Genomic DNA, 8,521 nt, shown 5'->3' with positions numbered 1-8,521 from the left:
TTTTCTACTTGTGTATTTTTATGTGACAAAAATCTAATCATAATTTCAGCACTTTTGTTATTCTTCTGTTATTGACATTTATTTAGAAACACCAACCAGGTTGGTGTTTGTGTCTTTTAAGGGTCTGAACTGTAGCCAAAAGACCTTAAGCAGCTCTTAGGTGAGGCTTCCGATGTAATAAGAAGTCTTGACTCTCATTAGGAGGCTCTCATTCTCATTAGGAGGCTCACGTTTGTAGCACTCATTGTGACACAGAAGGCTATTTAATTTTAGCTTCTGGATGCATTAAAGTCTTCTACAGTTACCATTGTTACAGCATCAGAATCTTCTTTTCTCCAAAGGGTGTTGTAAAGAGTCCAGCATGCATGCAGAGATTTGTAATACTGCACTTTCATTTCTCTCAGCTTTTGCTATAGCAAATGAAATTATCATATTTTTAATGTGATGGAAGGTCTGCACTCTGAACATTAAGTCAACTGGAATACAGAATTTTGTACTAGCTGTTTTATTGCAGTGTAAATTCTTGTGTGATTGTCAGCACTTCCAATGCAAAGTCCCTGTTTTAAGGGTATACAACTTAAAAATTGATTGTGATATTAACAACATCAGAAGAAGTAGCTACCCTGGAAAGAGTTGTGGCCATTTTTTTTTAAATTTAAAATTTTATTGGGTTATGTCATTGTTGTTCTAAAAGCAGTATGCATTGAATTATTATAATATTTTTCATTGCAAAAAAGATTATGCCATTTAATTTGCTTTCAGTATTTTGTAAAAATCATTTAAGCAAATAAGTAAGCATTGTTAAAGACAAATGAAATGCTCCTTAGCACAAAAACTAGCCATTGGAATATTTTTTTCCAAATTTGAATACACACCAGCTGGCTTTTTCATGACAAAAATAATTTCCAATTTCATTTTTTTTCCAAGTAAAAGGGCCCCGTTTTCTGTGCAATATTTGTTTTCCTAATTTTTCTTAATCATGCTGTGAGCATAACAGTTCAGGAAACAAAATAAAGCCACTACACTTTTTTGGGAACAGAGGGATCGCATGAAATAAACTTAAAATGTACGCATTATATTACATTTTCTAATCAAAATGGTAAATACCATTTAGCTCTGTTTACAAGCAAACTACATTCCCTACAAATGCAAGGCCACATAGTGCTATCCCTGATCCATCTTGTAGTCACTGACTCTGCAAATAGTTCCCTGGAGTTTAGGGATAAAATATCAATTTGTGTAAAGGAAGTAACGACAATGCAATCCATATCTAGCATTTATTTATTGTGCGTGCATTTAATAGAGAAAATGAAGCAGTTCCATACTTAAGATTCTGTTATTACTACCTAAAAGCTATAAAGTCTTTCTTGGTATAGCATCATCAGCATGATTTGCTGATCTGCATCTGTCAGAACCAAGCTAATTTGGTCCTTATGCCATTAACAAATAGTACTTTAACTATACAGTATTTTGATTCCAAGGCTAACAGTTTGGATTGTAGAAATTTGGGCAGCAGATGGTAGATCCTAGAACTTAAGAAATATTCAGAATCTAAAATGTTTTGCATTTTTGAATATTAGCTATAAATAAGATAGATGTGATGAATACCCTAACACTTCTTTTTCACATGCTGCTCAAGGGCTGTAACAAAAATGATCCAAAGATTTGGCATATGATGGAGAGACGCTGAAAGGAACCACTGAAAACACTGCCATATAAAACTATAAACCATCTTCTTCAGCACAGTAGGGCTCCTTTCCACTAAATTTCAAGTGTAATCACAGAATCACAGACTGGTTGAGGTTGGAAGGGGCCCCTGGAGGTCGTCTGGTCCAATCCTCTGCTCAGGCAGGGCCACCTACAGCCAGCTGCCCAGGACCAGGTCCAGGTGACTTTGGAATATCTCCAAGGATGGAGACTCCACAGCCTCCCAGGGCAACCTGTGCCAGTGTTCTGTCACCCTCAGAGTGATAAGGTGTTTGTTGGCATTCGACAGCACCTCCTGTGGTTGAGTTTGTGCCCATTGCCTCTAGTCCTGTCACTGGGCGCCTCTGAGAAGAGCCTGGCTCCATCTTCTTTGTGCCCTCCCTTCAGGTGTTTGTGCACATTGGTGAGATCCCCCCTGAGCCCCCTCTTGCCCCGGCTGAACAGTCCCAGCTCTCTCAGCCCCTCCTCAACTGTCAGGTGCTCCAGTCCCTTCATTATCTTTGTGGCCCTTCGTTGGACTCTCTCCAGTATGTCCGTGTCTCTCTTGTACTGGGGAGCCCAGGCCAGACACAGCACTCCAGGTGTGGCCTCACCAGTGCTGAGCAGAGGGGAAGGATCCCCTCGCTCAACCTGCTGGTCACACTTTGCTTAATGCAGCCCAGGACACCATTGGCCTTCACTGTGGCAAGGGGATGTTGCTGGCTCATGTGCAACTTGGTTCTTTTCTGCCCAGCTGCTTTCCAGCTGGGTGGCCTCCAGCACATATTGGTGCCCGGGGTTGTTTCTCCCCAGGGACAGGACTTTGTGCTTCCCCTTTTTGAATTTCATGAGGTTCCTGTCAGCCCATTTCTCCAGCCTGTCGTGGTCCCTCTCGATACCCTCTGGTGTATCAAGCGAGTGAAGCTGCCCATCTCTCAGTGATCTAGGTGTAATCTAGCATTGAAGCTATTTTAGCTCATTCAAAGAAATTTTACTCTTTTCCTTGTGTGTCCATCAACAGAAGATGGGTATTCAAGAGGCACAGAACTGATGAAGGGATCCTTTCTGCCAGCAGTTTAAGGTGTTGCTTGGTAGCAATAGAAGAAGGCATATCGAAGGGAAATGGGCCTCACAAAGTTGTCCTTGCTGTATGTTAACCTTTGAAATTGCTTCCCACCTCTTCTGGAGACTGGGCCTTCAGGCCATTCTAACGTAATGAAGGTAGAACAGTACAGCTGCAGGCTCAAGCAAGTTTTAAACTGTCCCTGCAGAAAATACTACAAGGCTGATGTAGTTCTTGTCATTTCTGAGGTTTGTTCCATCCCTCCTGCCAGTAACTGAAAGATGGTAACAGGCCAATCTTACTTGCTTTCCTTTTAAATTAGTTCCATTTTGTTTCTTCTTTTACAAGTGCATACTTTTGCTTATGGATATGGGACAAGAGTTTTTTATTATTGTAAGAATTATTGAAAAACTGTTTCTTGATTTTAAGTGTGGAAATAGCCTGTTTTCACAAAGGCCAAATTTCAATGCCAAACTTGCATTTACAGAAGTAGGAGTCAAAGGATCACAGTCTGAAAGGGATTCTAAGAAAACTGACATCTCACTGAAGCTCCACTTGGTGCCTAAAATTCACTGTCTCCAGAATTTTTGAGGTCCTGTTTCTGCTGCTTTTGAAACTATTTTAACTTGGTAGAGATATAGTGATAAGCTATTTGATTACATCTTTCTGAAATTGAGTACATGTGTATATTGGTAATAATCCATTCAGACAAATGTTAGAATTCGGTGCACACTGAAACTGGGACATGCAGAGAGTGATAATGAGGCAGTAATGTCCATTCCCCATCTGCTTCCTTTGTTTTCCAACTCTTTTGAGAAGGAACTGGATTTGAATCTTGTAGATGAAAAGAACAATGATCAATAATGTGTGGAAGCATTTGGGGCAAACTTTGTAGTAATGATTTTTATTGCATTTGTGAGAAGGGGAAGAAGGTATACTACTTTTCCCCTACTTTTCCCCTCGTTTACTCACATTGGACTAAAGAGAAGCAGAAATAAGACCATGTGCAAAAGTCATCTTTCTCTGCCTATTTACACTGCTTGGTGAAAGAGGAAAAAATAATCTCTAAGGAGAGATCCTTCAAAGAGATCGTAAAAGCCTTTATTTTAGCTGCCTTAAAGTGTTGGATTATTAAGGAGGCATAGTTTTCCAAGTGCTCTAGGGCAAGAAACCATTGTTGGTCACCAGTGATTACTTGGTATCATTTACCAAGTCTCTTTTTACCATCATCTGGAGCGCTTGGCCCTCAGGGCAGCCGTAATTCCTTCAGTGACCAGCACTGGCTGGAGGTGCCTGTGGTCCTCACGGGACCCTTTGGCAAAGGGCATCTTCTGAGGCGTGACAGGGAAAACAAGTTAGGGCTGAACTTCCAGGCGAAACCCATTTCCTGACTGCGCTGCTTCTTCAGCAGAGACTGTAAAACACTGTAGTGTGTTTGTTGTTGTGTTTAGTGCACAGGACTTCCACAGATTCCTGAACAATTTCATCCAAGATGCTGAAGATGTCAGTACATTTTCCTGCCCATTAAAATTAAGACAGTAGTTAGGATTCTTCCCTTATTACCTGCTGTTTAATTAGTAAGGGATAATTTCAAAAAGGCACAAATATTATGAGTAGCGAGGGTATCAGGAATACAGTTTAGCCGGAAGGGAACTGGATATCGTGGAGCTGAGGATACTGCCAGAGCAGCAGTGATCAGAGCCCTTTCTGCAGTAACAGCCCCTCAGGGGCCCTGTTTGAAGCGGGTGGTGTGAGTGGGAGAACTGGCGGGTCAATCAGGCATACACCAGTGCACCAGCAAACACCTACAGGATGATATCACCCTGGAAGGAAAAAAAAAAAAAGGTTTTCTATTTTAAAATGCCTCTCCTGCGGTTACTCTCTTTAGAGTGCAAAAGCAGGGCAGGTGGGTTCTTTGCCATCTACTCCTGCCTGCAAGAGAAAAAGCAGAACTACCAGGCAAAGAACAAGGGGGTTCCCACCTGCCCAGGCAGTTTGCCACTCGCACCACACAACCGTAGACCAGTGGCTGCAGCGCCGTGCTCCAGCAATGGGCTGCGAGAGCTGCGCAAACATCTGCAGCCCCAATGCCGCCCTGTAGCCAGGGAGAACAAAACGGGGCCACGTGCACCCTAGAGAGGAGAGGAAGGACAAACTGCCAGCATCCACTGGATCTTGAATGACAGAAAAATAGTTTAAAAAGCAGCTTTATATGAAAAGTTACCAAGAGCGCATGGCAAAGGGGAGAAAATGAAAACATTTACTTTTGGCACCTTGTAATTCTAAAGTTGTTGAGTCATTTTAACAGTAAATTCTCCTGAACTAAGTTCAGGCTTATTGTTTAATGAAAAATGCCATAACACGTCTTGTTAGATAATGCTACCACCCTACTTCTGCTGCAATCCATGTTATCAACATTGCATGGGAAATTACTTGTGCAAAAAAAATTAGGACATTATTTATACCGAGGTTGCAAGTTACAGTAAAATTTTTCGTAAAGTTTAAATGCTCTAAGTCTAAATATATTAGACTTGGAAAATATCAAACCTCACAATTACCTTATTACAGAGCTTTTTATTGTGAAGTCATGCTAAGTTCATCACTGATGCTGTCATAATGTTCCGTAATTCTCACAGCCAGTTTTATCCTGGAATGCTTTGAAAATGGCTTATTATTGTTAAATTCATGCCTGTCTTCCTTCTTTTTAAAGGGTTTGATAGATTTTTACGCATCTTTATTTTGTGCCTCCCACCGTTGTGCATTTCTGCATGTTCAATTCTAAAACTCACTCGAGCAGCTAATGCATATGTACATAGTTGTATGTATGTGTGTACGAATGTATATGTTTATACCTATCTGTCTAAATACATTATGTACAGTGTATAGAAAGTGTGTAGTGTATGTATATATGTACAGATATGTAGCCATGTATTCACACCGTTCTATATGTAAAGCTTTTCATTCATTTGCCAATCCAGAGCTTCCTAGTTTTCATTTCTTAGCCCAAACTACGCCTGGCTTAAGCAGGTGAATCCTTATGCATTTCAGAGCTTTGCACCTTTTTCTAAACCCAGCCTGAATTTAGTATTTTCTGTTCAGAACTGACAGGTATATTCCATGAATTTCCTGGCTTTTACATTACTCCCTTTACTTTCTCTCATTTGACATGTAGAAGTCCACCAGTGACTAATTAATTGAACACATAATGTCTTAAAAATAAACAAATAAATAAAGACCTATAGTAACAGAAAATACTTCCCTGTTTTCAATATATACTTATTCTCTTCCAGCCTTCTGAGAGACTTTTTTGTAAAATTTTATTTTGCCATGAAACTTGGTAAGAGATTGATTTTTTTAAGTCTTCAGGAGTGGCTAATTGGAAGAAAAACAAGTTGCCCTTTATCATTGAACTGTAGCACACAGAACAGGATGCAATGGATGCTGTTTAAAAAATCAATACTCATATTGCCATAATGACAACATGAAACCAAACCGTTAGTTAAACACAGACTATGTCCTCCGTTCAGTGAAACGACGTTTCTGTTACAGTGGTAATTAAATAAGAGGGCAACTGCAGTTAGTTTATTTCATAGCTGGTATCAAGACTTATTTAGGATTTTCACAATGCATTTCAATTGTATATTCACTTTCCAAAGTTATTCTCTTTATTGTATGGCTTAAACTAAACAAATCTGGCTAGTTCACATAGTTGTCAGACTAACGTCTGTTTTCCGGTGCTGTCCTTTCCAAGGAGGCAATCCATGCCACTCTTGGGTGGTGCTGTGAAGTTCTCGGTGCTCACGTGGAAGGTGGGCGCAATGGAGCATTTATGAAATCAGACTCGCAGTAAGACAATTTATTAGGCATAGGCAGTATCCAAACATTCAAATTATCAAAATATAAGCAGTTCTTGTTCCTTTTCCCTCCTGATGACTTAATTTACAAAGGAAGCCATCTGTAAAAGTGATTCTATTAAGTTTGGGTTTTTTTAAAAAAAGCGTTTCACAGACTGTGTAGGGGAGTCATTCAGCAAGTCTTGTTTCCATCATTAAAAAGGTGAAGCAGAATTTTCTGGGCATTTATTTCCACCTTTTGTACTCAATGTGGCAAAGACTTGTATATGGTGAAGCAGATCAGCCGACACCAGTTAAACCAATGTAAGCTTCTTGCACGCTTAAAGTAAAACACAGGTCTCTGAGTCAGGCCCTCTGCTTTAAGTCTCTGCTATGGAAAATGCTGAGAATGTTCTTGGTTTCTTGCTGTATCATTTAGGAAGCGTTTGTAAGCTTTTGTTGCAAATACAGAAAAAAACTGTAAAACATCCCTTTTAACATTTCAAACCTTTTTTTTTGAGATTTTCAGCAAGAATATTGTTTAAATTAATCGCAGGAATTCCTTTGACAGATGGTCCTTCACTGGTCTCTTGACAATCATCGGTGCTGTTTGAATAATGTTTGCTTTTCCCTTTAAAGGCTGAATGGAAACCTGAATGTCTCTTAATGTCATTGTACTGCAGTAACGTTTTTAAAGATTAGGAACCTAACTGGGGTATTAATCAGGATTGAATCTGCTTAAAAATTCAATTGTGAATTTAGAAAAAAAAGCATATTTTAAAATTGTGAACTTGTTTTATATACACATTTTAATTGTATTCTGAAGGACAAAATGTGCTCAAATGTAAGTGGCAATAAAGGCTCTGTTGTAACATTCTATGGCAACTGTGGACTGTGAAATCAGCTTCCTGTATTTGATCACAGAAAGTGAAAGTCTGAGAAGCACACCTCCTGCCCAGTGTCTGACACCCCTGAACAACTGGCTTCTCGTACATTTCTTAATGATCTGAGACAAATGATAAAAAGGCACAGGTCCATTTTAAAGTATTTCTGATGATTGTGTGTTAAAAGTAGGACTGAATAAGTTTCAAATAAAAAGGATATTCTTTAAGAAGAAAGCATTACTTACAGAGCATATGTTAAATTTCTCACACATGGAATCAACGTTAAATGAGGGGATATTTTTAATACTTAATCTGTACTCCAAAATACATTGCAAGCCAGTGTTCAGTTTCATAACTGAAAAACTGCACATTGTGTAAGTGTTGTATCTACCTGGCGTACCAGGGGGTTCTGAGCTCCTACAAAAGTAGCAAATTTTTATAAAAGGAATCATCTACTTTTAATTCCTTGGGATATTTTCTGGAAGTCTCTCTTCATTATAATTTAGAAAACTGATGTTTGTGTTATATTTTAATTTCAAGTTAAAAACCTTGCAAAAGTTGTTAATTTCTCACAGCTTCTTTTGTGAAATCAGCATTGTTATGTGTGATAGCATTTAAAAATAATAGCATGTTCTTTTTTTAATCTCAATTTTATATCTAATCAATGTCTTCAGTCATGAAGAGGAATTTGCATTGTTGTGTTTGTATATAGAGTATTGCAGTGCATGATTTAGCTTATGCATTTTATTAAATGCTGTGTAAATGTGGCATTATGTTGTTGTGGCTTAATACTACCTAAATGAGGTTTATACCATTAAACTGAATTACAAATATAAATGCATTCTTGAGTTTTATTTTTAAGTTCACTTAATTTCTTCTTAAACATTAGGTGTCTAAGCCAAATACATAATTTTCCGTCTGTTAGGCAGAAACAGTATTTTCCCTTCACTACAGTGATTATCTTATGAGTGATTTAACCAGGTCTATAAATCCCGTGAACCTTACTGACACCAGGGAGCTACCTCCAGGAGAAGGAGGAGAAGGACCTTTTCTTA

Source organism: Vanellus vanellus, assembly GCF_965231255.1.
Source record: "Vanellus vanellus genome assembly, chromosome: 9".
Classification (NCBI taxonomy): domain Eukaryota; kingdom Metazoa; phylum Chordata; class Aves; order Charadriiformes; family Charadriidae; genus Vanellus; species Vanellus vanellus.
Note: the sequence above shows the minus strand (reverse complement) of the source record.